This window comes from Amborella trichopoda, chromosome 1 (genome assembly GCF_054954075.1).
Source record: "Amborella trichopoda isolate Santa Cruz 75 chromosome 1, AtrichopodaSantaCruz75HAP2 v2.0, whole genome shotgun sequence".
Classification (NCBI taxonomy): Eukaryota; Viridiplantae; Streptophyta; class Magnoliopsida; order Amborellales; family Amborellaceae; genus Amborella; species Amborella trichopoda.
The window spans coordinates 14,469,237-14,483,084 of NC_142336.1; the positions used below are offsets into that span (position 1 = coordinate 14,469,237).

The 13,848-nt window shown below is 35.4% G+C and overlaps 1 long non-coding RNA gene across 4 annotated transcripts; it reads left to right on the forward strand.

The window, feature by feature from the left end:
* The first annotated feature begins 3,079 nt into the window (after positions 1-3,079).
* Positions 3,080-11,632, forward strand: LOC105421457 (uncharacterized). Of its 4 annotated transcripts, XR_016051982.1 has the most exons (8): positions 3,080-3,200; positions 4,169-4,279; positions 5,082-5,147; positions 5,402-5,514; positions 6,607-6,668; positions 9,647-9,754; positions 10,763-10,845; positions 11,237-11,632. It is a non-coding gene; the product is annotated as an uncharacterized LOC105421457 (long non-coding RNA). The 4 variants fall into 4 exon arrangements; XR_016051983.1 differs by lacking the exon at positions 5,402-5,514; XR_016051984.1 differs by lacking the exon at positions 5,402-5,514 and having other exon boundaries at positions 5,082-5,139.
* The last annotated feature ends 2,216 nt before the right edge of the window (positions 11,633-13,848 follow it).

The window sequence follows — 13,848 nt, forward strand, 5'->3', positions numbered from 1 at the left end:
TTTTACAATTGGTAAAACCCCTACAAATTACTTCCCGAAAATATAAAAATTTGAAAAAACCCTACCTTTTTGGTTTTTTTAATATATTAGTTTTAACTTTTGATATTGAAATTTATAAGGGCTTAAACGATGAATCCTAAATAAAATCCAGACAATGAAATAACGAGAAAATTGTAATTGCAATTTCTGTTTTAGTTTATGTTTTGTAAAGGACATTAATAAACCAGCCAAAAACAATGAAAATGCAAAAAAACAAAGTCAAATACATATGGGGAATTTTTTTTGTTTATCTACTTTTCTGTTTCAATTTTTGGAATGGGAAATCGAAAATGCAGAAGAGAAAAATTAGAAAATTAAAAAAAAACAGAAAATTGTAAAAGAAAAAACGGAAATAAAAAAAAAGGAAAAAATGGAGAAAAACTTTCTGTTTTTGTTTTTATTCTTCGGTTTTCTTTCATATACTTATATAGTTTTAGCTTTTAATGTTGTAATTTGCAATGGCTTAAAAATGAATCCTAAATAAAATCAGAAAAAGAATAAGAAAATAAAGAAAAATTGAAATTGAGTTATTATATTATTAATGAGTATTTATGTGTTCCTACAAATACTTTTAATGAGTATTTATGTATTGTTTCAAGAGTTATATTTGTTTCTAGTATTTCTTTATTTATTTTTTAGATTCTTCCTACTTTTTCTATATTTTCCCAATTTTTCCTCATTTTACTATTTTATCAATTATTTAATTTCTTAGACCTAATCTGTTTAATTTCACTTTGATTTACTCTTTTCATTATATTGTGCAGATTGTGAGAAAGGAAAAGGTGATGGGAGATAGTTTAGAGAGACCAAACTCGAGAAAAAGGAAGGGGCAGAGACAAATAAGAATGCAGACACAAAGAAAAAGGAAGTCCTCTGAAATCCCATCTTCCAAAAACTCTCCACACTACTCTCCCACTTCCCCAAACTCTGCACATTACTCTCCCTCTTCCTCTCCTTCCTCAAACTCTTCATATTACTCTCCCTCTTCCCCTCCTTTCCCCCAGTACTCTCTTTCTCCTAATTCTCCAGAATACTCTCCCTCTTCTCCCCAATACTCTCCCTCTTCCCCTAACTCTCCAAAATACTTTCCCTCTGCTCCCCAATACTTTCCCTCGTCTCCCCAATACTCTCCCTCTTCCCCAAACTCTCCACACTACTCTCCCTCTTCCCCTCCTTCTTCTCACTCTCCCTCTTCCCCTCCTTCTCCCCAGTACTCTCTTTCACCTAACTCTCCATAATACTCTCCCTCTTCACCCCCTCTTCACCCCCTCTTTACCCCAATACTCTACCTCTTCCCCCAACTCTCCAGAATACTCTCCTTCTTCTCCCCAATACTCTCCCTCTTCCGCCCAATACTCTCCCTCTTCCCCCAACTCTCCAGAATACTCTCTCTTCTCCCCAATACTCTCCCTCTTCTTCCCAATACTCTTCCTCTTCCCCCAACTCTCCAGAATACTCTCCCTCTTCTCCCCAATACTCTCCCTCTTCCCCCAACTCTCCAAAATACTCTCCCTCTTCTCCCCAATACTCTCCCTCTTCCCCCAACTCTCCAGAATACTCTCCCTCTTCTCCCCAATACTTTCCCTCTTCTCCCCAATACTTTCCCTCTTCCCCCAACTCTCTAGAATATTCTCCTTCTTCTTCCCAATACTTTCCCGCTTCTCTCCAATACTCTCCTTCTTCCCCCAACTCTCCTCAATACTCTCCCTCTTCTCCCCAATACTCTCCCTCTTCCCCCAACTTTTCACAATACTCTCCCTCTTCCCCCAACTTTTCACAATACTCTCCCTCTTCTCCCCAATACTCTCCTCAACACTCTTCCTCTTCTCCCCAATACTCTCCCTCTTCCCCCAACTCTCCTCAATACACTCCCTCTTCTCCCCAATACTCTCCTTCTTCCCCACAGTACTCTGACATGGAGTCAACAGGCTCCAATTCTCCATCTCCCTCTCTCTCGTATTCTCCCCTCTCTCCGTCTCCCTACTCTCCCCAAATGAGACTTTCTTCCGATAGTTGTTGAATTTTTATTTTTCTATTAAATTAATATTCTTTTGTAATTTTTTTTATAGTTAGAAAAATTTAATGTTAGTTATTTCATAACAATTTTTTCCTTGTAATCAGTGCCATTATGAATTTTAATAAGAATTATTTCTTTTTTTTCTCTCTGTTGTTCACTTGCAGGGGTATCAGCCTCTCGTGGAGGCAGACATTAGGACGCCCAACGCGCTCGCAGATCTCATTGCAAATGACGGAGCCGACCTCACAAACTGTCTTGGACTCCTTCTAAGCTAGCTGATGAGCCTTTCTCTCCTTTTTGTTCACTACTCACATACATGTTGTAAATAGGGTTGCGGAGCCAACTCATTGTTGTCACAGTATTGGACTCTTTTTTGGCTTTTTTGTAAAGGGATTATCTTACCTGTTAGGGTTATCGTAGATCCCAAATTTTGTAAGGGACGCTAGACCCAACACTTGTATTTACTTCTTTTTTTATTCATTGAAACAGTTAACTTTCTCAAAAAAAAAATGAAAAATTAATGTGGTTTGTCTCTACATTTTGCAATCTACTGAAATACATGTTCTGAAATTGAGTATAATTGGAATTGTAGACAAGGAAAATTGTCTAGAGCTTTGTTGTTTGTTTCTTACATGAATGTATTCAGCAAAAATGGACCAAGGTTTGCAAGCAAATGATACTTTATCGTTGTTCGATAATTGTATGACCTGTTTTCTGTTTTGGGCATTCTGTTTGTGCCTTTAGCAGTGTGATGTGGTTCATATAATTTGCATCCAGTGGAGCCCATGCCATATATTTGTGGTGACAAAATTGAAATTAAGCTTTTGTTGCTTACTTCATCCTATTTTGAAATCTACAGGCTAGCAAAATTTGTGGAACAATCTTTGTTTTAGACTGATGCTTTATTTATTTGTTTCAAGCTATGCAAGAGCTCCATTGAAAAAATCAGTAGGGTGGTGCAAGAGTTAGAGTTTGAGAGAGAGAGAGAGAGAGCTCCATTGAAGAAAATCGGTTGGGTGGTGCAAGAGCTAGTGTTCATAGGTCGAGTCGTGGTAATGGCGCTCTCTCAAGCTGTCCCAGCCCTTGCTTTCTTCCATGGCAATTCAACTCAGACAGTAGAGTGGCGCCCTCCCCTCTCTTGGTTGTAGGTGCAATTTTCTATGCTGATCTCTCTCTCTCTCTCTCTCTCTCTCTAGAATAACGTATACATGACATTGTTTCTTAAGTGATTTTTGACATTGTTGTGGTTTCCTGTGTTTACTTGCTTTATTTAAATTTCATGCTTTTGATGGTTCAGTTTCTGTGTGTGGTATAGGCATCCTTTATAGGCTTCTTGAATGTGGAAAACAGCATAGGAGTGTTACTAAATATGGATGCTTAACTGAATTTAACATCCACTGTGGTGTTTCCCACTTGGGATGATGCTGGGATGTGAATTTGAATGGTCATAGCTGATGTTTATTAAGCACTTGGTGAAGACCATGTCCTAGATTGCCACCATTCTGGAAATGGTCATTTATGATTTGAATTTGACCTCTAAAACTTTGAGTGGGTTATCATATTGACATGCTAACTTCTCTTACTGTTTATCTATAATGTCCCCTTGAAATGTTAGAGGCAAAGCTACACTTGATATAAAGTTTTGTGCATTTATATGGCAATCTGTTCGAGGAACGGTAACGTGGCCCTTGGTTTGTTTGTGTCGGAGCCCCATTAAATTTGCTTTCGTTTTTGGCCCGGCCTTCAACTCTTCTTGTACTAAATTTCTCTCTCTATCATTATTCTGTTTTTATATGAACTTATGAATTCTATACTACCACATTGGTGCTGGTCTCATCAACACAAGAACCACCTGCGCTTACTTCCAAAATATTTAGAATTTAGATTTCAGAGAACTTTTCTTCCCACTCACCAAAGAAAAACACACACACACACAGATGTTTCCAATTTTATATCCATTCATGGAGAACATTGGTCCAGATTGCAAGTTTAAGCATACCTTATTCTGATACAACTACCCCAGTACTTTTGTGAGCGCACAAATGCTTCACTGACCCCATCATTTCCTTCTTAACTGCTGATCCAGTCCTTCCCCTATTGTCTTTCTTGTAGGTACCTCTTAATACATTATTTAAATCTGCACATCATTCGTTATCTCCTTGGGGCTTCACCTTACGGACTCAGGCCCTTATCCTTGTGAAATACCCAAAAGCCTCCAACGATGTATTAAACTCTACCCATACTCCTCCGTGCGAATCTATTAGCATATGGTTACTTCGCATTTGGCTGTTAGTTCTTTTTATGGCTCATTACGTAGTTATATGCAATTATTTATCTATTGAAACTCTTTTTTGGCCACACTAGAAAAGATGCATGTGATGGGTTTTGAGAACATCTCTCCTCCAATTCAAAACTACATCTTGAGTGCTTTAGAGTTTCCCTTTAGATTATTTATCTTGTTTATATCATTTATTCTATTGAAACTCCTGCTGTTTAGTTTTCTTATAGCTCATTGCTTGGTTGTACGCGATTATTTATCTGTTGAAACTCCTGTTGAGCTAATATTCTTTCCTTGGTGAGTGTAAGATCACTATTAGATTTTTTTGCTCGATTGTATTTCATATTAGATTTATTGTGCATGCACTAAAGTGTGTTTTTTATGGCTTCCATTATTATTTCCTATTTTTGCCATCGCGGTATTTTTTATTTCATTGATACATTTTCTAATTTTCTTGTTTGATCCTCATTTTTCTTCTTTCTGTTTGTCCTTCCTTATCTTCTTCATTCTCCTCAAGCCGTCATACACTTTCTCCTTGTTCCAAATATTCTTCTGAAACGTAATCTAGAAATATGTTTACACCCTTGCTAAGAAGTTCTTTGATAACTGCATCTGTTGCTTTGAACTGGAAGATGCAGGCCTTGGATGATACATTTTATTAGTTTTATCATGTTAATGGGATGATACATGCAATTACTGCAAACAAGGGATAACCTGAGATTGTTTTTTGTATTTAAACTCTGACAGGTCACCTATGGGATGTAAAGAGTGTTGACTGGCACCCTACCATCTTTGCTCGTTTCAGGTTTGGATGTAAGAATTGTGTTACATATCTTGCACTTTACTTCATTGCTATGCAGTGTTGTTATGATGTTTTATGTACCGGAACGGTTATAGGTGGCAAGGAAGCCTTGTGAAACTTTGGGATGCAAAATTAGGGAAAGAATTTTGTTCATTTTGGGTTGGAACACATTTTCACTGAAAGACGAGATTTGGTTCCATGAAAATTTAATGATTCACTTCCATTTAAATAAAATAAGTGCAACTTGGCGTTTATAAATGTGCAGACATGGTCACAGGAATTGGGTGTTTTTTGTCAAATGGAATCAAAATTGTAATTGGGTGCTCACTTCTTCAAAATATCAGATCATTAAAGTCAGCATCTTCTATGCAGGCTTCCGTAAGTTCATTATTTTACCTTTCTAGGTTGCTCATGTTTCCTAATGTTGCATCTTGGATATGGCTGTATTAAATAATCTGGTGGTTGCCCGAGATCTGGCAATTTTGATGGCTATCTATGGCCTACTTTGAATTAATGTGTTCTTTTAGCTGTGAGCTTATCTTCTTGTTCTTGATGAAACCATTGCTTCATGATCTCGTATTATAGTTTGCACTTTCCATCTCAGTATTACTGTACTAAGTTCGGAACAGATGCAGTAATAGGTCTTCTGTGTTGAGACTGGTGCTGAACATGTTTTCTACAAATCATGTTTCTTTTAGTTTAAGGAAGTAAGGTTGGGAACTTGGAGTGTACAGGGATGAAAGTGGCCATATAATTATAGTGCTAATGATCAACTTTGGGGTCACTGCTTTCTCAAGGACTGGGGCCTTGGAGACCATGCAGTCATGCATTTTTGTATGAGGCCTCTTAGATTGCTTTTTATATAGGGAATGTTATCAATGTCATTTGATGGGAGATGAATGGTCTCCCATACTCCCATTATATTTAGCATTATTATTTTATGGTATGAAGGATATTTCGTAGTTGATTGCTGGATAGTTGTCTCTGCACATGGCCCAGCTAATGATGTGGTGGCAGGTTAGCAAATCATGGTTATCCGGATGATCATGAGGGGTATTTTGATCCTATGTAGCCTTTTCTTTCACTGGGTGATGATATTCGTTTGCTGTAAAGAGAGTTTTTTTTAATATACTTGCTGGGAGGATCTCTTGCTTTTTTGTTACTTTAGCAGATCTGTGGGATGAGTTATTTTTTATTTTTTTTTCATCTTTTGAGAATGTCCGCATGAAGGGTCATAGTGCAAATTAATATGCTTTTGTTTGAGCTCACCAAATGCTATTGTGTTGATTCTATGTATAGATGTTCGTTGACTCTGTGATGCATCCATAATTTTTTAAAGGCTTGTTGATGCATGCATAATTGTTTGTCAGACATTCGTTTTTCTTAACAGTGTATAATAGTTCATTAACTTATTCCCCAGTGTTACTATCTCGACCCTACTCACCATTTAAACCTTTATCATATTTTCAGTTTTATGATACTATGAAGGAGCTTGAATCTTATTGTGGACATCGCAAGGATGTAACTAGTTGGTAATTTGTTTGTAGCTTATTCTTTTCTAATTTATTCTTATATACATAATAGAAACATCCCCAATGGCCATTATACTTTTGCACTTGTAATCCATCTGGTGGACTCTTTTTTTTATTGTTTACTTATAGGTTACTTGGTTTTACTTTGTAACAATTAACAAGTAACAAATTGATTTGGTTGTGTGCTAATTGTGTACTCAATTGGTATGCGCGGTAGTTGCTTCCTTTTTTTAATTATATCTGCCCATTCTTTGAACTCCTGTTTATGGCTTCTTCTGCCTAAATATTTATGTATATCTATTTATTCTGTTTGATGGTGCCTGTATTTAACCCAATCAGGGATGAGTTTCAAGTTTGCGATTTGTACAAGAATTTATTAGAATCTGATATGATATCTACAACTCTATTGTTGATGTTATCATTGATAATATTTACGTTTCTCTCAATTCTTTTTCACTAGAAGCACTGTATTGACTTCATCTTAGGGACTAAATTCCAACCCATGGTTCTAGACTATCTAGGATCCTTCTTAGATGCTTCGATGCTAGTTCACCACAAACTTGTCTTATTTTCAATGTAATCAATGAATGAATGAGAAATATTAGCACTTTTATGTAAGCTCTGATCATTTTTATCTGTGTTAGGTATCAATATAGGGAGACCATATCTGATAATGTTTTCTTAAAATAAATATTTAAAAATAAATATTTGCTAGCTTTGGCATGGCATCCTTTTCATGAAGAGTATTCGTGAGTGGGAGTTACGATGGATCTATCTGTCACTGGCTTGTTGAGTAATGTCTCTTTCCTTTCAATTGAAGCCACATGAAATGAATAAATCACACAAGTTGCTGGCAGTATAAGCTTGTGTCTCTTTCTATCATATATATGTTAGGTGCTACTGAAAAGGGTAAATTGATTCCAAATTTATCTCAATTTTCCTCTTATTTAGGCAAGTAGATTCCTGACTTATAAGTTGCTGATCCAGTGAGCATTAATTTTTTAATACATTGTGATGTAGAACCAGAAAATTAAACATATTCCAAGTACAGCACAAGCAACAATTTTGAGGGGAACCAAGGTTGCCTCCCCAAAACCCTAATTATGGAGCAAAAAGCTTCCCTTTCCTCTTTGCCCCCTTTTCAAAGTCATGCGAATAGGTCCCTAACCCTCCATGCACCTCTTTTTATATCTTAAATGGAATATGAAATGCCCATAGTGTTCTTCACCAAAATAAGATTGACTAAATGGTCCTAACTTAAAATAAAATTCATAATAACATGTCTACAAACTCTACACTTGATAAGACAAAATGTTCCATAAGCACTCTCTAACTACTTTTTTAAACAAGTCCTAAAATCCAAAAAATATAGAAAACCCTAGAATCTCTAAAAAACTTAAAAACGCTGAAAATAACCCTAAAAACAAATTAAAATATATATCCTTGAAAATTAAACAAAAAATGAATATTAAAATAATTTGGTCCTACATCAGAGTCCCCTAATTGGAGAAAACTCATCCTCAAGTTTTGAAGTAGGCATTGCATTAGTTCCAATACCTTCTTCAACTCAATACAATGCTTTGAGATTAAGCATTGAGATTGGGGCTTCGAAATCAATAGACTAGCACATTTTGAGAACACCTCGAGGAGAGTGTCATTGTATGTTGATGGAGTCTGTCCAGCCACATGAACTTGTTGAAATGGCCTAAGTTCAGCCCTAGAACATACCGCGTGGTCATCTTTGAGATGACAGCTTGATTCGATTGTCCAACCAACAACTTAATCTATTGATTCTCCTTGGACTTCATAGTTTTCTTTCTCAAAGGTCGGCTCAACTACTCAATTATGTTCATTGTCGTATATTAAATTTTCTACAAGATATTGTTCTTCCACTGAGCAAGCTCAAAGATTGATTGAGAAAACCGATATACAGCCCATTGATTTTGGTGACAATGTGTGTTAAAATCATGAATGTCCACCTTCAAATTTGAAGACCCTAAAGTAATGTTCCCCACGTCTAGGTCTTCTATTATGCAGAGCATGTTTGCGGAAAGTTCATCGTCTTACCCATGATTTATAGCCATGAGTTGTTGTGCCAGCTGCTGAACTTACCTCCTGAGATCCTTAAGCTCTTCATCTTTGGCATCTTAGGGTAGGTCTACGTGAGCTGTCCTTCCACGATCCTTTCTTTCTGTCATAGGTTCGTCGAAATCACAAATCCTAAGGACAAAAATCAGCAAACTCTAAGCTGAATTCGGCAAGTTCTAGGTTGAAATTACTAAACATGGGCTGAATGAAATTAACAAACTCTAGACTTGACCGAAGATTTCCACCCATGCTACTCAAGAACCATGTGTTCTAATGCCAATTGATATGGATATTTATGAAAAAAAACAAATTAAAAGTTTCCAAGCAAAGCACAAGCACTAATTGAAGGGAACTAAAGTTTCCTCCCTAATAACCTAACTAGGGAGCAGAAGCTTTCTTTTCTTTCTTTTCCTCTTTACAAAGTCACGTGATCTAGACCTCCACCTGCGTCTTTTACATCTCTAGGATCTCTCGCGAAAACTACTCTGCTTCCTTACCCATCTGGCATGCCTTGGGTGTTGTTTATGTCACGTACGACAATCCTTGTCGTTGTGTTCCCTCGGCTCCCTTCACCAAAATAAGATTGACAAATAGATATCTTAAATCAAAATTCGTAATAATATTTCTCACTTAATAAAACAATTATTCCATAAGCAGTCTAACTGCTTTTCTAAACAACTCATAGAATTCTAAAAATACAAAAAAAAACCCTAGATCCCCAAAACACTTAAAAGCCCTAAAAATATACCCTAAAAATTAAAATTAAAATATTACATAAGAATCGAAAATAAGAGCAATTTTGTCTTTCATCACTGTACTAATAATGGCATTTTTTTGTTTTTTATAGTTATGGTTCCAATTTGTTTATACCTCATCTTGTGGAATTGCAGTTGCTAGCCAATGGATAGGCATGAAAAACCTCATGATGAAGTGAATAATGCACATGAAAGCAGTGTGTGGGACCTTGCCTGGCATCCTATTGGTTATATCCATTACAGGTGATCACTGATCTTGTTCTGAGTAGTTAAGCAAAATGTGCTTCACCATCTTTAACTTTTTCGCATTAGGACTTCTTATGTTTTACACAATTATAATCAATGATGTATTTTTTATGGAAAACAATTTAGCTTCCTTTGATACTTCACCATATTGCCATACTCTCATTCTCACCAAGCCAAACTAACATGGATATGGCATATTTGCTGTTAAATCTTCTTCTTTATACCTAAACCGAATGGGGCTCTTTTATTCTCAGTAGAACATTTGAAATTTTGAATAATTTATTGGTCTGATTGGAATCTTGCACTTCCTGTTTAAAACATGGAATGACTATATAGTTCAAAAGAAATGTCTAATAGCTGAGAACAGGCTCTAAAGCAGAGTGGTCACAATCTGCTTCTTTATACTTAAATAAAAATGGATTTAAGTAGAACAGGCTGAGAATAGGCTCTAAAGCAGAGTGATCAAAATAGCTGAAAACAAGTTCTAAAGCAGAGTGGTCACAATCTGCTTCTTTATACTTAAATCAAAATAGATTTGCTTTCTGCTCAGGAGAACATTTGAAAATTTTGAATAATTTATTGGTCTGATGGAATCTTGCACTTCCTGTTTAAAATGTAGAATGACTATATAATTAAAAAGAACATGCTCTAAGCAGAAGTGGTCAGGGTGGTGAGTGCCACAACATGGCATCTAGAGTTCGATTCTCACCAGGTTTCAAGTTAATATTAAAAAATAATGAATGTTTAATGACTGTATTTATGGGAATCTCTGAATTCTTTGTGAGTTTGCTGACCTTGTCAGTTAATTGTAGTGAGCCAATGCTGAACCATATTCGATAATCACTGAGTATTGTGCATTTTTCTTTCTAACATATTTTGTGGTTAATTGTCAACTTCCTGTGGCATGAAGCTTTAACTGTCCTTGCTTGAAGCTCTGTTCCATAATGGTAACTTAATTCGCAGTCATTTGATATATTGCACTGGCAACAATGACCACGCAACCAGGTTTTTGTGTAGAAATTGATCGGGAGATACTTCTCGTGAGAAACATGTTGCTCGTGAAAAACATATTGCTGGCTACAATCAAGGTATGGGTTTATAACCTTACAATCAAGATTACATGGGAGTAATAATCATAGTAGCAAAACAGTGACATCTTTTATGATTGTTCAGGGGAAAATCTTTTTTTTTTTAACACAAGACCAGGGTAGGAAACTCTCAAAAACAAGTATAAGGTTCCTTGCTCTCCCCTTGTCTTAAGTTGGATCACATTGTACTTTCATGTGGATCTTGTCCTGATATATTTATTTTGCTTTCAAGCAAAGAAATATATATTTCTAATAGGCAAAGAAATATATGTCTAACAGGCAAAGAAATACATATTTATTATGCATCAAGTCTTCCGCAGTTTCATGTCTAATTCTTTTCTAAGTTCCAAAATTAAAAAAAATAATGTCTGGTTCATTTTTTGCTCTACAGGTACCGGTGATGCTGATGTTCTTACAGCCGCCTATCAAGCAATTTCTCATTACCAGAAGCCCCACCCGTAAGCAATTGCACGTGAGCTTATGTATGTTGAAGTGTCTAATAATGGAAGACCTACCAAGGCTATGATAGACACCTTTCAAAATTGGAGAGCATGACATACCTTTCAAAAATACAAAATAGAGGGCATGAGATGGGTAGGAAAGCATGAGGAATGAGGGATGAATTTAAGATATGTAGAACACCTTTTCTAATGGCAACTATGGCTTACTCTGCAACATGTATATGCCCAATGTATATGCCCAAGTTACGTTACTTCTTCCTTAAAAGCATAATAATTGGTTTTTGATGTGTATTTTTACTTGAAAAATACAAATCCTATTTTTTGCATTGATGGCTTTAGGGTTAAGAGACTTGGAGTTTTGTGAACTGAAACTAGGACATGAGAACATGCAAATTCACATGCAAACCGACAAGAAGATATGTAGACAAAAATGTAATGGAACTAGTTTTATTTGATGGCCCTTGATAAAATTAACTTTATTTTTCACATAAAAAGGAGATTATACTTGTGATTTTATAGAATCACTACAAGAATATTTACGGCCACATCTTAAAAAAATATGATTGAGGAATTATTTGTTGATAAATAAATGAAACATGTACACGTACTTTATCGCGGAATCATTCAAAATAGTCATGAATATTGGAATCTCTGAATATTTGAACTTTTCAGCAAGTATTCTAATTAAATTGTTTAAATATATTGAATTCAAGGACATAATGAATGTGGTTTTGAAAGGAGGATGCAACATTCTTAGATACTACTTTATTAGTCTAGTAAATCATTGTAACACTATAATAGCACATCTCTCTCTCTCTCTCACACACACACACAAAATCAAGCTTCTACTAACTTGGGTATGTTCTATTAATACAAAAAAAAAAATAGAACATGGAATCTCATGCTAACAGCACAAACAAAAATGAAAAAGGAGAAATATAAAAGAAAAACAAATGAAAAATGACTGGCAAGGGAATTTGATGCGGAAAGTATACAAAATAGACTATTTTCTTTTAATAACATGAAGTCGCAATCATGCTCGTCCATCAGATTTTGAATCGGATGGTTGTGAATGTGTTATTCACTAGGCTCAAGCTTAAAAAAAAAAAAAAAAATTCCTCGAAATTTCTCGTACACCCCAAGCCATCCAATTTGATATGTCCCTTTGAAATAATATAATTAATCTTATAGTATAGAATTTCATATAATGCTATATTAGGGTGGGGTGGGGTTGATCCAACATATAACAATTTGCGCCCATATATCAAATGGGAAATAAAGAACCTGCAATGGAATGTTATATTATTATTTATGGAATTGTTACTTAGAAGTTTAACATAATGAATTTAAAAATGTTCCACCATTATCCCCCCCTCCCCCTCGGAGAGCATATATTGTTCCTTGACTCCCTCAGTTAAGGCTCAATCTATTATTATTTTTAAGACTTCAAAATTTGTTGATGTAAGATAATTTATCTTTAATACCAGGAGTTTATTTTTTTTGGTGGTGCAAGGATTTTGCAATCAGCTATGACCATGAGACTTACTTATTACCATCAAACGTGAAATATAATATATTTTGTATGTCACAAAGTGTTAAACTTTGTTTTTGCCTAGTCAATAGAACAAACTCAATGATCCACTTTCACATCCAACGATCAAATTTGATTGTGACATCCATATACTAAATACAAGTGTGGTCTTCTAGTTTATTTTTCCATAAAAAAACCATCAACTGCCGCCTTCTTCTCTCTCAATGGGGGAGACCAAAACGCATTCCAATAGATATGTCCGATTCCCTCTCCTCCACTTTTGGCTTTGTTGTGGTTTCATTTTTGTTCATGTAGGGTTCCACTCTCTAAAGGTTTCAACCACAAACACAATCTTCTCCTTTTTCTACATTCTCTCTTTTACTAAAATTTAGATCTCATTATCTTCTCCACCTACTCAACTTTCTCTCACTACAAATGGCAACTTTCTCTCACTACGAATATATATATATATATATATATATGTCACCCAATCACTACACATTCAAATCTTGCTCCCATAAAATGTCCTCTCACTAAACAAGAAAAGCCTACCCACACAAATCATTCTTTCTCTTACTTCATTTCTCATAAATCATGCATCCCTCTCACTTCTCTCTCTCTCTCTCTCTCACTCTCCTTGTGAAAGCCAAAGCATGCTGGCCACAAACACACATTCTCTCTATCTCTCACACTCAAACATAGGCACCTTGGCAACATAGCCCCTCGGGGTGTAAGTAGGCAAGGCGGGCCCAACATGGTCTCAATGTTACACATAGGCCTGGTTATGGGTTTTTTATTTAGAAAAATATATTATGAGACTATTTTTCTTTGTTTCAAGGAAGTCACAATCAATCAATCGCTCCTAACAATTATATATTTAATTAAATGGCTTGGGGTATGTTACACAAGTATATATATATATATATATATATATATATATATATATATATATATATATATATATATATATATATATATATATATATATATATATATATATATATATATATA